Genomic DNA, 18,668 nt, shown 5'->3' with positions numbered 1-18,668 from the left:
TTACTCGTGTGGTGGATTTTTCGTAGGAAGTTGCATAACATTGCTATGAACCATCAGTGTTGTTTATTAACATATTTACTTTTGATTTGTAAATTTATACTCTGCAACGTGATAACATAAATTGCTCACAACCACATTTTTCTGTAGAAATGAATGCTTATAAATTTCATGGGGTCAAAACAAGTGCAGAACAAATTATTTTTAAATATAAAAAGACTTTCCCATCCATCAATTTACATCTGTTGTCTGTTGTGTACTGAGAGTTTAATATTAGCCCATACTGAAGGCATTTCCTTTTCCCAGATCACTGAGGTGTAATCGAACCTGCATAAAATGTGATTGGGGTTATGTGACTGCCAGTATAATCTACTGCAGCTGACAAGCAGATCACAGCACTGGCTATTCCTTGTACACAACAGCTAATAAAGTGTAAAAATACAGCTATGTTTTTTCAAACACTCGTGAAAGAAACCACTTACCAGTTGTGAAAGTGAGCATTTTAATTTGGAGTTTGACAAAAACATACTAATGTATCTCTATCAAAACTCTACATTGCTCAACTTTACATTACAAATATATTTGTATGGTGTTAAATTAAAACACAAATTTTAAATGCAAATTGTAGATAAATGGTAAATCAATGGGCCTTCCTCTGACGCTAGGCGCAACATATATATAGTGGGCAAAGGACATACTGTATCCTGGTGCAGGCACTGGATACATGATGGGGCTGTACTGTATATGACATGGCAGGGATAAGATATCAGGTCAGGGGATAGGATGTCACAGGAGAGGGGACACTGACGGCACTGATACTTACTGGAGTACAGTGCCACATAGGATTGTCTGCAGAACAATGTCCAGCTCTGGGGGCAGGTACAAGAACATTCCTATTTTATGAGGAAGTAATATTGGCTGCACCAGAGCAGAAGCAGCATGGTAAATATTATGGGACTTTTTGGGTTCTAACTGAAAACACAGGGAAACCCATCATTGGAGCGACCCATTTGTCCAGACTTGTTTGGTTCAAAACTGTAATCACTATTCATATTTAATAATAAAATAAATTATTAAAAGTTAAAAAAACACTCACTAAATATAGAGGAAACATCAACATGTCATGGGATCACACACCAACAATTTACAAAATGGTACATCCTTGCCATTCTGTCTAATGCAGAAGAGAACACTGTTGGACCTAAAAGTGCATACCTTACAATAGTCCCAAATATAATGGGTGTGGTTTTCAATGAATGTTGGGAGGTATGGAAGTGTGTACTACACTATATGTTTCTTAGTGACTTCCTTGCCAGTCTTATACATTTATTGGCATCAATGTGAAATCCATATAAAAGCATGTAGAAGCCAGCCCTAGAGAGTGAGATGGGGGGATGCTTAATAATGGCGTTCTGTGCTGGCGTTCAGTCACTTTTATTGATTTTTTTTATGCAGTAAACATTTTAACTACACCTGTTAGTGACCCATCACAGCTCAGTGGCGATATTATACCACCCAATATTGATTGCTGTTTGCCAGCACAAAAGTACAGCATGCTTGATAATGGTGTACAGTGCAACAACCAGTCACCTGAGCTATTTCTTATGGCGCTTTAATAAAGATATAATGTTAATCCATTGCAGTTCTCTGCTCATTTGAAAACCGATGAAACAATTATTACTAAAGTACAGCTCTTTTCACTGTTTCGTTCATGAGTAAAAGACCTGTGTACAGGTTAGATGTACTATGTGTACAGAGTATATTTTTGCAGCTACTTTTGGGTTGCAGTTTGCAATCAGCTTTAAATCAGGCACCTTTTTTTCTATTAAAACAGGATTTTTTAAATAAGCTGGCTGTGGTGAAGAAGATATATTTAGGGATGTGTTCACAGGTTTCCACACAGCCATCAAAGGACTTAAATTCTCTGGGTAGTCAGAGGTAACAGAATGAAATGTTTTTTTAGGGTCCTATACTTAGTATTGGAGGTAGTGATAATACACCAAGCAGCAGGACTGACATTCTCAAAATTAAATACTTATATAAGTTTGGTGTACTCTGTTGCTGATCACAGATTTGGGAAAAAAAAGGAATTTATAAAATATGTATCTGTTTAGTTAACAGAGCAGTCCAGTCCAACTGATGGCTCATGAAAATAATATTTTTCTAGTTTGGGATTTTCAAAAGAATAAAGTATTTTCAATAACCATGCTTAGTGACACATTTTTTTTAGCATCAACACCATTTATTTATATAGCGCCACTAATTCCGCAGCGCAGTATGAAAATGATAGTAACAATATATAATGGCTGTCCAGCTGTCTTCTTTCCTGGTTATCTTTCTTAGGAGTATTGTAGGATACATGAAATATGTTTCTACGGGACCTACAAATGTCTAGTTACACCTTTAGATCAGGGCCGTCTTAACAGCATTATAGCCCCATAGACAAAGCAGTGCACTGGGGCCCTACCTACACAACCACTCACCCACTTATGTACAGTTAGTTCATATATGTTGTTTTCGTCAAGGTCAAGATATGGCAACACCAAGATTGCATGTACAAATAACAGCTGATACTGAGGTAATTAGTTCACCTAAACGTTTTAATAAAGAGGGTTTAAAGGTTCTGAATAAATCTCCTGAGATATATACTTAAAAGTTGGCAAGTCTATGGGGGCCCTATGCTCGTGTCGCCCCTGGGCAACTTCCCAGCATGCCCATCCGTTAGGATGACTCTGCTTTAGATAAAGAAGAGAAACAATGGTACATCTACTGAATCCTGAGCCCTGGTAGAAGTTTCTGCTCTCTAATCCCATCCTGTATTGTTTATGCACTTTTTTACTTTTGTGGGCGGGTTTTCCTTTATTTCTAGAGGAACTGTTTTAACCTTAGGTGGGGCAGTGCCAACAGGACCCAGGCATGTGAAGGTTATGGCTGTGACTCCACTGAGCTTTGTTATGTGTAGTCATCCTTTTATAAATGAAGTACCATATATAATGGGGCTTCTGATGTTTTCCTGCTCTTCCAAGAAAGTAAAGATAAGTTACTAAAAATTCTGGCACTTGTATTGTTAATTTTAATAATTAATAATCTTTGTCTGACTATTTCTAGACAGACTATTAGTATTTATGTACAATGATATTTGACACCTAAAAATTGCCTTTCTTTGAATAACTAAGAAAATATTGTTTTGGAATCAAGTACATTTGTTGCCGTTTGAAATGAGAATTTTGCTGTAGTCATCACTGGGAAAGCTCTCTGTGATAGATCTGTTTTTAGAAACAGGAGTGCTGCCTAGATTTAGATATAATGTGGGCTCTTTGGACATATAACTCTGGTCATGGTGACTTTTTCAGAGACATGATGTAATGGTCTTTCCAGTCCTTTGCTTCTCTGTTCTATGTCTGTCATTATGCATTCTATGTTTGCCTGTACTATTGTGTTATGTACTTGCATTGTGTTATTCCTCATGCTTTGTTGGGTTCCATTCCCTCTGTTTTAAGGGGCTAATGTCAGCGACTTATGATCTGAGGCTTCTGTCAATCCAATGTGAGAATACTGTGGTGTCAAGAGCACCTCTGTAGTAAATAACATTCATACGGACAATTAGTTTATTTCTGTACTCTTTGCCCATTTTTATTATCCTTTCCCTTCTTCTTTCATTTTTGTTTGGAAAAATGTGAACAAAAAGTATTGGACAGCACAGTGGCCTATTGGTTAGCACTTCTGCCTCACAGCACTGGGGTCATGAGTTCAATTCTCGACCATGGCCTTATCTGTGTGGAGTTTGTATGTTCTCCCTGTGTTTGCGTGGGTTTCCTCCGAGTGCTCTGGTTTCCTCCCACACTCCAAAAACATACTGGTAGGTTAATTGGCTGCTATCAAAAATTGACCCTAGTTTCTGTCTGTTTGTCTCCCTCTCTCTCTGTGTGTGAGTGTGTGTCTATATTAGGGAATTTAGACTGTAAGCTCCAATGGGGCCGGGACTGATGTGAATGAGTTCTCTGTACAGCGTTGCGGAATTAGTGGCGCTATATAAATAAATGATGATGATGATGATTGAAATAAACATTCTGGACCTGATACATCTTCCAAGGCAATTTGAGCGTAACTTGCATTTAAAAAAACTCAAGATACCTTTCCATTTTAATCTGGGTATCAGTAGCTGGATCTGCGTTTTTGCCATACATAGACAAAAAGAACACAATGCAGGATACGCACATACATATGTCCCATCAGAACGCATGGAGAAAACAATCTAAAAGAAATTGCCAACTTATAATACTAATTATTAATAAACATGTGTTTTAATAACAAAAAACTTTTTTCTTTACATGAAATTTATAATTCAAGATATTCCTAATGCATACTGTACATACAATCCATTTTTATAGTTTCTCTTTCTTACATACACATGTTCTGTGCTATCTAGTGGTATGCATTACTATCAGTTGGCACTTACACCTGCTCTGTAGCTGGTGCAAATGCTAATGCTAAAAAATACGTACATACAAGATGCCCCAAGCTTCAATCCGCCCCATAAGTGTTGTTTACGCTCACACATGAATTGCGTGCAACTGTGTTCATTGGCGTAAAGCCAGTTCCTGAGCATGTGCAGAGCAATTTCAAGTAAAACACGGCCCTCAAAGGGATTTACGTCTGAAGATGAATCAGGCTCTCTTTGTTCAAATGTTACTGCTTGGTAAGGTCTGAATATTTGTTCACAAGGTGCACTGTTCATTTGGAGCATGGGCAGATTGTCGGGGCATAAGGCACGCCCTGGTGGGTCAGTGCAACTGCTCTGAGAGCCTCATACCTCTCCAGTTATGCCTGAGCCTGCCTTGTTCTGGAGCTACAGCCCCAGGATAATAGTGTTAATATCGGAATATGATTGAATCCCTGGACCAATAGGAAACTGCAAGTTCTCTGCTTACCTCTTCCTATTGTTCCATTAAATCATGACCACCTGAGTCACAGGAAGTTCCTTAGACCCGACTAATGGAAAGGAGCATGCTAGTTACATTTAACAGTAACCTGGGTGTCTTTCAATAACCCCATGGACTGGAATGATGAAAATCCCCTGGTTCAAATTTTTCTCACAGTTTTTAGTTTTGGGGAAGTTATCCTTTAAATCCCCACCCACACCCCGTAAAAACATATATCAGGTTGATGAGGAATCTTCTTCGAAATGCTCAGGGTTACAAATATTATGTAATAGTTTCAAATATAATTATTAGTTTATACATACTGGGATGCCACTTGTTGGACATTGTTTTGTTTCTAGCAGTTCTTGTCTTTGTCTTTAAGTAATACTGCGGGAGGAAGGGTATTCAAATGACTTTACATAGAGTTTTTAGGTAAAAAATAAAATCCTCATTTCAAATGACATAGGAGTTATTTATGTGGTAAAATAATAGCATTTTTATAAGCAATTGGACAATGCATAAAGCACAAAACATAATAGTTTCACACTTTATAGACCAATTTCATTGTCCATACATGCAGCACTGAATACTATCACATTTAGACCACTCTTCCATTATTTTTCATTCATTAACTAATTTCATTTTTCTTCTCCCAAACTGCTACTTGCTTTTCCAGATCTTACCACTCCATCACTCAGATCTTAATATAATCATTTGCTGGATGCCCCCCACCCCCCATCCAACCTGCCCCTCTCTTTCTTCTTACCTAGAATGCCACATGTGGTAGGTAACAAGTAACTGGCAGCAATGTAGAAGAGGATACAGATAACAACAAAAGTATTTAAGAGAAAATTATAGCAATTTGGGAATATACGGTAGAATTCCATATTAATAGTGTGCTAATGAAAAAATAATTTTACAATTATAAGTCCAATTTATATCCACATTACCACCTACGAATAATAGGTCCTTCACTTCCCCGGAACGCCAATGGCTTACTCTGTGCAGCTGATTTTCTCAAGACTCCATGGTGAGACTCACAGTCCTGGATAATAAGTGGGGCTGCTTGACACTGTGGAGGGGGTGTGAGCAGGAGGACCAATCAAAAGCCACAATCATGGAAACTGCAGCTTCTGATTGGTCCTCCCATACCCCCTCTCCACAGTAATTTAAAGGGGCGAACTTATGCGTTTGGCTTCTTAGTGTTTAATGTAGCTTTATCATTTAACTTATGGCATATGTATCATAATTGCCTAATTTTGCATACAACTACTACACACATACTACTTCTTCATACATTTAGGTTTAAAAAAAATTGTTACATTGATTATAATACTTTTGAGATCCCATTAATAGTTAAATGCCAATTTTTTTCTCACATGACGTATTCTCCAGGCTGCTGAAGATGAATAACAATGCAAAGACCTAAAGCAGCACATATCTGACACATATTGCCACATACTCTAAGACAAAGGCAGAATTGTGTGCACAATAAAGTCAGCGCTGTAAAATGGTTAAATAGTAACCTATTAAACTCTAGACAGTCTTTTGAACCAACAAGTTGATCATTATTCAATGTGAAGGAGGTCAGAGCTCTTAATTCATGTAATGAATGAATATAAAACAAAAAAACGATTCTTCAGCGTTGAAATTATTCCCACAGATTCAGGAAAACGGTGACATCAGAAATATTCACATAGTATTTCAAACAGCCACAAAACTGACAAATCCAAACTGTAAGGAGGTACAAAGAGTTTATTATAAGAAACGATGAAGTCACAACATCTTGTACTTCACATTCTTGGTGTAGGTCTCCTACTGTACTTCATCTGTGTCCCTGCACACTATATCCAGAGAACAATGATTATATATCCCAGGGAGGAGGTCTGTATAATAGGTAGGTGTGGTCACAGGAGTCTCAGCGAAAGGAGAAAGAGGAAGCAGAGCTAGTCAAAGTTAGATGAAGGTTCAGTGAAGGTGAATAAGATCAAGAAAGAGAGCAGAGGGGGACCGTGGAGATCACACACAGGTAACCATTTACTGTAATGTTTCTACAGCAGCTGCTTGTGGTTGACATCACATGAGTCAGGATTGTATATATTGTTATTGCAACCATCTCTAGCAGGGAAAGGATTAACGTGCATATTGTACAAATTTCATACTGCTTAGCCCATGACATGACAATTAAATTGAATTAGTGTTTCCTGAAACTGGGCTATGCCTTGCAACATTTATCATGTGTAGGTACAATTAAAACTTTACTGATTTATTGTGTAAAGCATGTAATACATACATTGCACCGAAGAGCACGTTAAATAAGCATGTATTTTGCTGTATGAAAATGTGTTACAGAGGATGGGCTCAAAAATTCCCTTACAGACTGGAGGATGTTCTAAATAGGATGTGAAAATTGCTGAGTATCGCAATGATCTGCTAAAGTTTGGAACTGTAAACTGCATATTATTATTATTCTCACATGTATTGATATTATTTGGAAGGCGACAGAAAAATAAAGAGAACATTTGTGAGTGATTTTGAAGATGTGCTGTAATAAAGTTAAGCTCTGTGCACTGCAGGCATATATAAATGATCAAATTAACTTCACGTTGTGCTTATAAAACCCAGTTTAATAAATTATGTTATTTTTAAGATGTTTTAAAAGTTAATGTTCAATAACCTTTATGTACTTAACATTTACATCCTGTGTAAATGTTATCATAACTCTTTGAGAGCTGTCTGCCACAAGTCATATAGCTGCTATAGGTATGCAAACTATATCCATTACAATCTTGGATCACACTGGAAGCTAAGAGGTTAACCTCCAGTGACTGGTAATAAATGGTTTATTTATTATGATGCAAAATGGAGAAATGTAACACATTTTTAGAATTAAAATAAGTAAATTAAATATAATACATATAGTTAACTCTATATAATACCTTTGCAAGCTTTCATGGCATCAAGGCGGCTTACACAGTAAGCGACATATAGTTTATGGAGCAAATGCAAAGAAGTAAAAATATGTATGCCAAGTGAATATAGACAAAAATATAGCCAAATGGAATGTGAACAAAGCATTTAGTGGGGAAACAAGACAAGAAATCTTGTCAGTCTGCTGCTTTTTTACAACTGGGTTGCGTCTGCAAGTTGTTAGGTACATTCTACTATCTCTACTGTATCTAACCAACAATTGAAGCTACATAAAAGGGGGAGGAATTCAATTAGCCACGTTGTTCCTCAGAACATCGCGGTCGCAAGAACTTTACAGTAAAAAGTAACAGTAAAAATGCGCAGCCGCGATGTTCTGAGGAACGTTGCGGCTAATAGAATTCCCACCCAAGGTGATTTGTTTGAAACCTAGATCCAATGGCCCTGATTAAGAGTTGGACGTGACATACTTATGTGCCTTCCATAATATTTGCTGTACTGCGCATGTGCACAACTTGTGGCAGTATATATATATTTTTTTAAACATATTTTATTAGGGAATGTTTCAATATTTAAAGAGTTTACAGATTAAGTTGCATTAATCAAACAACAAGTGTAGAGCTATTACAAAAATCAGTAAGCAAAAGAACAATAACAGTAGAGACAAGGAAACAAAAATAAGGGAATAGTCAGGAGAGATGAGGAGGACTCAGAAAGAGGGGAGAGAGAGAAGGGGAAAGGGAAAGGAAGAGAAGAGAGCAAGAGTGTTAGCATGGAAAGAAGGGGAGGAAGGAGGGCAGCCAGGTGTATGAAAGGTGCTCAGTATGAAGTGTGTAACTTGCGCTAGAAGCGTTTTGTGGCAGTATATTATCCGCACATATCCGAGAGCTGTGCTTATTGTGGGATGAGGCTTACAGCAGGGTATGGGATTAACTCACCATCCATAAGTGGATGTTTGAAGGCACCCGAGGGGTATGGCTTGTCAGAGAGTTTCTTCTTCCTTTTGCTGGACAACATTTGTTTAGGTGGCAGGAGATGGCTGCCTGGGCAAAATGATTATAAGTAAATGAAACATACTTACCTATTCTCCCGGAACATCTGGGAGACTCACAAATTATTGAGAGTTCCCCCTGTATTGAATGGAGACTATGTTACCCTTCCAGATTCCTAATTAAATGTTATGTGATGACATTGTCATTACTAGTTATTACTATGTGGATAACTGTAGACTTGTACGAGCCATTAATGATTTACTAGGTGAGTATTACATTTCATTTATTTTATGTAATTAGAGTGAACGTTTTGTGGGTATAGTGTTAGAGTGGTGTCTAAGGGTGTCTAAAGGTTGTTATTGTGTGTGTAGAGAACTTTCTCAGTTGCTCCTTGGGAGAACAGTTAATCTCTGGCATAGATTTCTGAAAGTTAGTTAAACAAGGAAGAATAGAGAGCGATGGCTCATCTCTTTCCTTTCATTGGCTGGCTACAGTGTATACAAGACAATGTTGTTTGTGCTTTGCCGCAGTGGCCCCGGAAGAGCATATCAAGATGAATGCTTATTCTCCGCTCTCAGATGTTGCCTCAGCATACAGGAGGGTGTCTAGATTTGAGAGGAGGCAGTAACATCAGATGATGTGAACTGTAGAAAAGTCCAACCTTCTCATACTTGCCTTTATTTGGGACACTGGAGGAAGGTCCAATGGACAAACAGAGGTGGCATGATGATGAGATTTTCATCACCCTAGCTTCATTACTGAGGTGCATTGATGCGATTGTGTCATCGCTTGGGATGGGGCGGTGCCATGATAACAGGAGTCATGTTATTAGGAGCCACTCGGCAAGGCCTGTTGACACAAATCATGTCTTCAAGGCCACGTTTGGCCTCTTTTAAAGAACAAGAGGTTGAAGCAAGGAGCGGGATTTGCGAGTCTCCTAGACATTCTGCGAGAGTAGTCATGTTTGAACCTCCTACCTTGCATTAACTTAAAAGTTTCCATTTTTCTCCTAAAATACTGCTTGGTTTAGCCTAAATTAGTCATGATAGACACCTCCTCCCTGGGGGCTCTCATCTCCTCATTCAGTCTTCAGTATCACCTTTACGCTGACGACATCCAACTCTACATCTCCTTGCCCGATCTCTCCTCTACCCTCCTCTCTTGTGTATCTGACTGCCTCTCTGCCATTTCCTCCTGGATGTCCTCGCGCTTTCTCAAAATTAACATCTCCAAAACTGAACTCATTGTCTTTCCTCCCCCTAGTCTCCCCTCCCACCACATCCTCTCTATCACTGTTAACAATACCACCATATCCTCTGTCACCCAACTCCGCTGCCTGGGCATTACCCTCAACTCCTCTCTCTCCTTCGCCCCCACATCCAATGACTTGCCCAAGCCTGTCGCTTCCAGCTACACAACATTGCCCTCATCCGGCCCTTCCTCTCTCAAAATGCCTCCAAAACTATCATCCACGCACTCATCATCTCCCACCTTGATTATTGCAACCTCCTTCTTACCGGCCACCCTCATTCCCATCTTGCCCCCCTCCGCGCTATACTCAATGCGGCTGCAAGACTCATCTTCCTTTCTCGCCGCTCCTCGTCTGCCTCCCCTCTCTGCCTTGCCCTACATTGGCTACCCATTCCTTACAGAATACTTTTCAAACTCCTGACCATCACTTACAAGGCTCTCTCCCTGTCTACTGTCCCCTATATCTCTAACCTCCTCTCCATTCACACCCATGCCCACTCCCTGCGCTCAGCCAATGACCGTCGCCTCTCCTCCACTCTGATCACCTCTTCCCACTCAAGAATCCAAGATTTCTCCCGTGCTGCCCCCCTTCACTGGAACGACCTCCCTCGCTGCATCTATTTTTGTCCCAATCTGTCCTCCTTCAAGTGGGCACTCAAAACTTACCTGTTCCTAAAAGTCTACCAACCTTCCACCTAACCCCCTCATCTCCTCCGCCTGTTCTCCCCCTCTCTCCTCCCAGCCTGTTACAGAGCAATTACAAAGCAAAAGTCGTAAATATGTGCAAAAACATCTGAAGAAATGAACGCACATTGGGAATTACCATATCACTGCACTGTGTAAATAAACTACTACAGTGTAACTAAACCAGACTTTGCCCTCAACGGCACGTCATAACGCTGAAGAGAGCCACCAGACAAGGCCTATGCTAATCACATGATCAAGCTCCCGCCCTCTTTACTAGAAGGAGCGGTGGGATTGGAGGGTGGTCTACTCTCCATGGATTCCAGGAGAACTCCCTAAAGTCCAGTCTCACAATTTTCAGGTAGAGTAGGCAAGTTTGGATTTCAACACCCACCGTAAACCAATGTGCATCTTGCTTTTTCTGTGCATGTATTCTTTGTTATTTACAAAGCACAACCACTGTGTACATTCAGTTACAAAATGACATATTAAGGAAGCTAGGATACAGGCGCTCGCTAGTAAAGGAATGCAGAAGTAAGAGCTAAATACACACATTTATCACTAATACATGGTCAAGGGAAGTGTATTGTCAATACTGTATGCCAAATATTTAAAACATCCCAAAGCTTTTAAACTTGAGTCTGGCCAGTTATCTGTGCAGACAACTTTAATCATTATGTAGTATTTGAATAATGATATCATGAAATGTTGGCCTAATTAAAGGCTTCTTATCCTTTAATTTTGTCTTTCTGTGATCTCCCAGAGGGAAAGTGAAATGGCAAAAAATAAATGTATAGCGGGGGTAGGGCTTGATGGTGTCATTAAGCTCCGCCTTCACCAAGACCCAATAGGATTCCTACTCTTCTGGGAGGTCAGGAGGATTCCGTGAAATTTGGGAGCCTTCCTGAAATCTGGGAGAGTAGGCAAGTATGAGCTAGATACACACAACTGGTATCATTTTTATTTCATATGTTCTATGATGTCCTTTGAAACAGCATGTAAAACATCTAGCACAATTAATGCTTACTGTGAACCAGACGTTAGTAGTCAATAGGTAACAACGGGACCATGAAAAATTAAACTGTGATTACTTGTAAAACGGAAGCAAATATTTTAATAATAATATTATATTTCATCCAAGAGTTGATGTTATAATAATATAATATATTGTATTATTCTGCCGCCTAAATTGCATGAGAAGTTGTTGTTCATACAACAGATGTTTAAGAGAGAAAAACTCTCACAAACATGCTGAATAAATGAAACCATTTCCCCTGTGAAAGCAGTCGTCACTCATACTCAGTCTAACCTCTGAGTCTTTTTACATTTACTGCCATGAAGTACATTATGTCATAAACTTCCTATTATTTGGGCTTCACAAACAAATTGAAAGCACAGCAAACTGACCATGTAGAGATAAGGTAATAGAGGCTAAAAACATAATTAAATATAACATAAAACTGTTCTTTTTTCAATTTTATATGACATATATATATGGTAAATAGATAAGCTTCACTCTTCAGATGAAATAAAAAACAGAACTCTGTAAGCAATTAAAACCATGAAGTCATATTTTATACTCTGGGGAAGGTTTTTATTTTTTGTCAGCAGCATGTAATATTTGTAATATCATCCAAACCACTCCAAATAAAACCATTATGTGTTTGGGAAAAAGTGTTCTATTTCCTGTTAAAGGAAAGTCCTGACTTGTATACTTTTCCTATAAAACATTTAGCACAGTCAAATAGATATGTCTCCGATGTGCTGATTTATCAACCGGCCCCTTTCTTCTGCATTAAGGCTAATTTTTTTTTATCACCACTTATTACGGCAATAGAAAATCCATTGTCACCATAATTTACCAGGAAACTTTTGCCGGCCAGTCGAGCGGTATTTAGCTGCATTGGCAATACTGGGTCAGAGCACTAAGGGATAACGTTACCGCTATCACGTTTTTACACAGGAATTACCACTGACTGGTGTTGGTGCTACTAAACTGGGAGGCGCGGAGTCTAACACACCCCCGGTGTTCACCAGGGACCCCTGCAAGAAGGTCTGGGCTTCGCTGCGTGGGGTGCGCAGGTCGCGGCTATCCTAGATAGTCACCAGTGCAGCGTAGAGAAAGCATAGTCAGACAGGCTGGATGCAATATTTCCGTTTCCAAAGGAAGCGCGGTACCACAGAGATAAGCGAGAGAATAGTCAGGAACGGTCCAAGGGTCAAAACCAGTACGGGAAGCAAGGTACAGAGGGGAATCCAAGAGAAAAGTCAAGGCAAGCTGAAATCAGGAACAAATGAAGCAGGATATAACACAGGAACGCTGGAGTGGTGAGAACCAATTCTCTGGCACCCTAATGGTGCCAGAGTGAGATTTAAATACCTGGGGACGGATCCTGATAGGAGGGAGGATTTCCGGCGATCAGACACAGCTGATCGTCGGCTGCAGAGGGAGCTGGAGTCCCGTTGCCTCCTTGATCTACAGTGGAGGAAATTGCAATTTCTGGTCAATAAATAATTAGTCCTGTACCCAGTGACTAGTGAGTTACTTCCACAGCTAACAATGATACAACAGTACATCTCTTTCTTTAACTAGTAAAGTAAAAGATTGGGGTGTTGAATTTACCAGGATCCCTCTAATAACAAGAATTTCTATTGTTGCTCTTCACAGTGAAAATCTTATATCAGGCAATTTAACAAACAAATCCCTGGGACAGCTAAGCGATGCTCCGCTCCCCAGTTACTCTAGCAGGCAGCGGTAAGAAGAATCTTACAGCTCGCTAGGCCAATGGAGGGTGATTCAGTATGCCGGCTCAAGCTGGACCTGGAAGCACGGACTTGGGCTTCCAGTACCAGATTAAAAAAAAATAAAGTTTTTATAAATAACATTTAAAAAAATATATTAAAAACTAAAACAGAAAAATGCCTAAGTTTACTAATAAAGCATTGTTTTTCTGGTGGTTCTCCCGGCAAAAGCCATCCTGAGATAAGATGGAGAGGTACATTTACTAAACAATGGTTTGATGAAACAGTTTTAGCTGTCAGCTTCAAAACCGCTGGATTTACAATAGGCCAAACCACCAGTAAACCGCCTGAAAACAAAGCATCACATTGCAAACTACAATCCTGATTTTTAATATGATCAAAATACCAACAGTCAGATTTACTAAGAAAACCCACCAGCAAAGCACTCACAATGAAAGAAGTGGTTGTGAATGGTGAGATTGGTCAAACAGCTGCTACCTTGCCCTTCAGATAATAAGAGGAGGCAGCATTGACTTATAAGTTATGGGGGTAATCATTATTTACTGATTAAGTGGCAAAATAAATTTATGATTAGCTTATGGGGCCAATTCTTTTTTTCATTTATTTAAGGGGCAACATTTAAGGGTCATTATATTAAGGGGACAACCATTTTTGATTGCTAATTACGGCAATATTTATTTGTGGTGGGGGCAACACTTATTATTTCATGATGGGAGCACCATGCACATGGGTGCAAACAGTGCACTGTTACATAAAATAATTTGTTTCTGCACATAACATTACTTCCAACAGCAGACTAATGAGAATCCTATTTGTTTTGGAAGACAGGTACCAAAGAATTGTCTACTACTCCCTCACTACAAACATGCCTTTCAGCTCTAGCACTACACACACATTGTACACATCATCTTGTCCCTGCTGACTTTCTAACAGACATAAATCTACAGGCGTGGTCTAACCGCATCTACTGAAAACATTACAGCATCAAAACAAAAGACTATCTGTAATGGGAAAACAAGGTGTGTAAGTACTTCCTGGAGAATTCAAATCAAACTGTATAATCAAAGATTTAATAAATAGAGGAGAGTTACAATGCATCAGCTCACATTAATAAGTGAAGACTCTGGGAAGGCAAATGAGGGGCAATGGCCGAACAGGCTGCAACCCCCCCTCTCCTGTCCCCTGTTACTCAACTGATCCCGAGGGAACACTATGGACCACACCACCACTCCACGTGTTCCTTCTTCACTGCCATCTAGAAAGAAACAAAATTTAGAACATGGATCTCCCAATAAGGAATGTCCGAGGCCGCAGCAGAAGGGCAGAAACACTTACTCTGCCCTGCCCATCTTGCTCTGGGCCTAGGCGGAGGGACTACTAGAATGCCACAAATACTACACTCACCAATTGGTGAGGGCCCGACCAGAAGTAGGACTAAAGAGAGCTAAACTCACCCGACCACTACAACTTTTGATCTCTGCTTCTCTATTCCTTTCTGACGCCTATGAACGACAACAAAATATGTGTGAGGCTATGTAGTACCTCCCACAAACTGGCCCTGGCTAACAACAGGCGCCCAAACCCTACAACTGCTAATGGTCAGATCCTACCAAGAAGACTGTCTCCTCACTATGAGGTTACTCACAGAGTCCCAAGGACCAGTCACCCTCTGCCCGACCGAGGCCCACTGAAACAACGTGCCTCCTGGCCAGACGCCTCCATCTGGAGCCGTTAGTGGCCACTGCCGGAACTCAAACTTGACACGCCCAATTCGGTGGTAACACCGCCGTATCTAGAAACGGCAGTGGAAACTTCCAAAACTCAGAGTTGGACACCCGATTGGAACCACGGGATGATCTCCTGGAACTCAAGAGGGACATGCTGCACTGCCAGTGAGGAGCCCAATCACTGCCTGAGGAAACCTGCGTAGCCCCAGAGACCTACGGGCCTGAAAAACTACTGTGTGTTCTACTCTAGTGGTGTGGTGCTCTAACTGAGCCCCTTGTTCTCACAGACACAAAGAATTACAAGAGAACAGCAGGAAACAAGAGCCTATCCTTAATGTGGGCCTGACGTCTTGATCCTGAGAGGGAAACACACTAAACAACCCACAAAGTACACAGGCACGACCGTACAGATACACACAGTACCTTTTCCTACACTTACACAGCTTCTGCCTGACCTAGACGAAGTACCACAAAGAGTCCTGTGGACCTTATACACCAGGGGTCACACCCATTCCTCAAAATAGGGCCTAATGCCCTACTCAACCCTGCTTAAGGGCCTTGTGCCCTGATACATAAGGGACTTCACCCTGCCTAACTTTGGGCCCTAGTGCACTGCTACCACCTACCTAAGGGCCTTGTGCCCTGATACATAAGGGACTTCGCCCTGCCTAACTATGGGGCCTAATGCCCTGATAACTCTACCTAAGGGCCTTATGCCCTAATATATATGGGACTTTGCCCCTTCCTAGCTATGGGGCCTAGTGCCCTTTTTTTAGGCCAGCAATTCCTAAAGTGCCACCTAACCGGAGGCTCAGACTTAGCGCCTGTGATGCGGAACCGGCCAAAGTCCCTCACAAGGCTACACATGTCAAATCACTGACAACTCTAACCTGTGCAACATTGTTAGTAAAGGGGCTAAACTATATGGGTGATTTTGTGCTGCGATTGGTCAGACTGAACCACTGGACAAAATCAAAGTAATGTATACTTGCCTACACTTGAAAAATAATTTCAGTAGCTGACAAAGTGGGAGTGTTCTGTGCTCTGACCACGAGGTGGGTCTAGCTCCACCTGGGGGCATATCTAGTGCCACCCAAGGGCGTGTTCATCACCACCAGGTGGAATCTATAGTAGGGTGCTCAGCTTGCTGCCAGAGGGGGTTTGTGTATAGGTGGCACACCACCAGAATCTATGTGTAGCAGGGCTGAAGGGAAGATTATTTTTATTTTACTATGAGTATAAAAAGTTATGGCCATGCAGATGATTACCAAGTAGCGCAATAAAATTACTGCTTCACTGCATGATAAATAATAAGAAAAATATGATTTATAATAAGGTCTCCCATGCAGAAGCATGGGGAACCAATCACTTGTGATAACAGGGTCAATACATAGAGCACAACAAAAAAAAGCCCTCAGAGTTGCGGGAGTTTAGTCTTCCTGCTTATTGTTTAGTAGAAACAATTTGGAACAATGTAATGAATATACATTCCCCGGTGATTTTGTTCTGTACAGGCATTTCTGTTATCATGATGTGTTATTAGTACCTGTAGTTTTTTTATGCATTTAGAGAATATATAAAGTCTTTAACCGTACAGTGGTGCAGTTTATTTTTTCCCTTATGGCAAAAATTACCTTTTCTATCACTTTTATAAAGCACAGCGGCAGCAGTCATGGGTCTTCATATGCTGTAAAATATATACTGGAAATGTAGCTGTATTTGCACAGAAACAAATTGGATGCGCCTTTACACTAGTATGATTAAACAACAAAACAAAAGGATAAACATAACACAACTGGTGCCAGACATTATTTTTTTAATAACAATTTCTTGTTAGTCCTTTTATCACTAGTTAATTTTATATTACAATGGTACTCTGTGACAGTCACATTTTGAATCTGTGCACCTGTTGTTATGCAAACTCATTTTGGTATATTTTTATCATAGGGAAGTGAATGTGGTTCCATGTGTGTAGATATAAATGAATATGACTCTCTTAATTATATTTGTACAGAGAGATCACACGTTAATAATATAAGTAGAGAAGTCTAAAAAAATAGGGAGACACATTAAACACATCAACTCTTGACAGCAGTATAGTGAGTTATATGTGCAGCATCAGAGTTGTGTATCTATCTATCTATCTATCTATCTATCTATCTATCTATCTATCTATCTATCTATATGTATATAGACACAGGAAATGTGTCAGTTAAGAATGACAATTTGCATCACATTCAACATTGCAATTTCAACCATTACTATATCCCTCACTTAACACCAGAGGGTACAGATAGGGGGCCTGATTCATTAAAGAACTTAAATTAAGAAGTTTCTTATTTAAGTCTCCTGGACAAAACATATTACAATTTTTAGTGTTCTGTTTTGCACATAAGTTAAATACTAACTGTTTTTTCATGTAGCACACAAATATCAACTTTAAATTTCAGTGTACAAATAAGCTATCAAGTATATGTGTGCTACGTGAAAAAACAGACAGTATTTAACTTATGTGTAAAACAGAAAACTAATTTGCACCCCTTGCATTGTACCATGGTTTTGTCCAGGAGACTTAAATAAGAAACTTCTTAATTTAAGTGCCTTAATGAATCAGGCCCAGGGACTCCAACCAATTACTTCACCCATCCACAAAAGTCTCCTGGAGGGGTGGGAAAGGGCTTCCAGTACTAGGCTGAGAACAGTTTTATTATAAAGCCCACATCAGAGGGCAGTGTGTCACAGTGGTCTCAGCGCTCCCCTGCAGGTAATACTTCAGTGACCAGTAGACATTGTTGCTGGTCCCTGTACCTTAGTAAGCAGGGCTGTCCTGGTCTGTGTTATCCAATGTCAGTGCTTATTGCTGACATTGCATTTTACATTGACAGGACACAACAGGATGAGATGACAGACTGACAACACTGCCTTGTGTTGTGTCCATGCTTGACAGTTTACACAGTGAGTGCTGCTACACCACCTTTGACATTAATATATACCACAATTGGCATAAATCAGAAATTTAATTTAAACAAAAGCACACAGTCTAGCACACATCTTTTCCCAAGACAAGTTTAATAGATAACTTTTCTCTTAGTCCAATCAGAAAATGTTCTGAAAAAAAAATACTCTCAAAACTTGCTTATTGGAATCCCCTGGAAATTTCAAAACCAATTCACAGTGTATGTATTATCCCTGCAATACCAATCATGGAAATTGATATCACTATTCAAAAGTTATTAGCATCTGAAAATAGGGAGTGATAATGGGAGGCGCGGTAAAACCTTAGCTATACTGATGGCCAAAATTATTATTTATTTATTTTAAATAGCTTTGAGCTATTTATTTTAAAACAGTGTTGCACAAATGTCTTTTTGTAATGAATACAAGAAATATCCTTTATGTTGTAA

General features: G+C 39.8%; 1 protein-coding gene across 4 annotated transcripts in view; it reads left to right on the top strand.

The window, feature by feature from the left end:
- The window catches only part of FILIP1 (filamin A interacting protein 1), a 157,824-nt gene that overhangs the window by 52,098 nt on the left and 87,058 nt on the right, over positions 1–18,668 (top strand). The window contains exon 1 of one of the 4 annotated variants that reach the window (XM_075202641.1): positions 6,851–6,948. The exons of the other annotated variants lie outside the window; for them this stretch is intronic. The gene's annotated coding sequence lies outside the window, so the exon portion shown is untranslated. Of the gene's footprint in view, positions 1–6,850; positions 6,949–18,668 lie in introns of those variants that run through there. 4 annotated transcript variants of the gene reach the window in all.

The sequence above is a fragment of the Mixophyes fleayi genome, chromosome 3 (genome assembly GCF_038048845.1).
Source record: "Mixophyes fleayi isolate aMixFle1 chromosome 3, aMixFle1.hap1, whole genome shotgun sequence".
Taxonomy (NCBI): Eukaryota; Metazoa; Chordata; class Amphibia; order Anura; family Limnodynastidae; genus Mixophyes; species Mixophyes fleayi.
The sequence above is the reverse complement of the archived record's forward strand: the minus strand, read 5'-3'. Positions and strand labels throughout refer to the sequence as shown.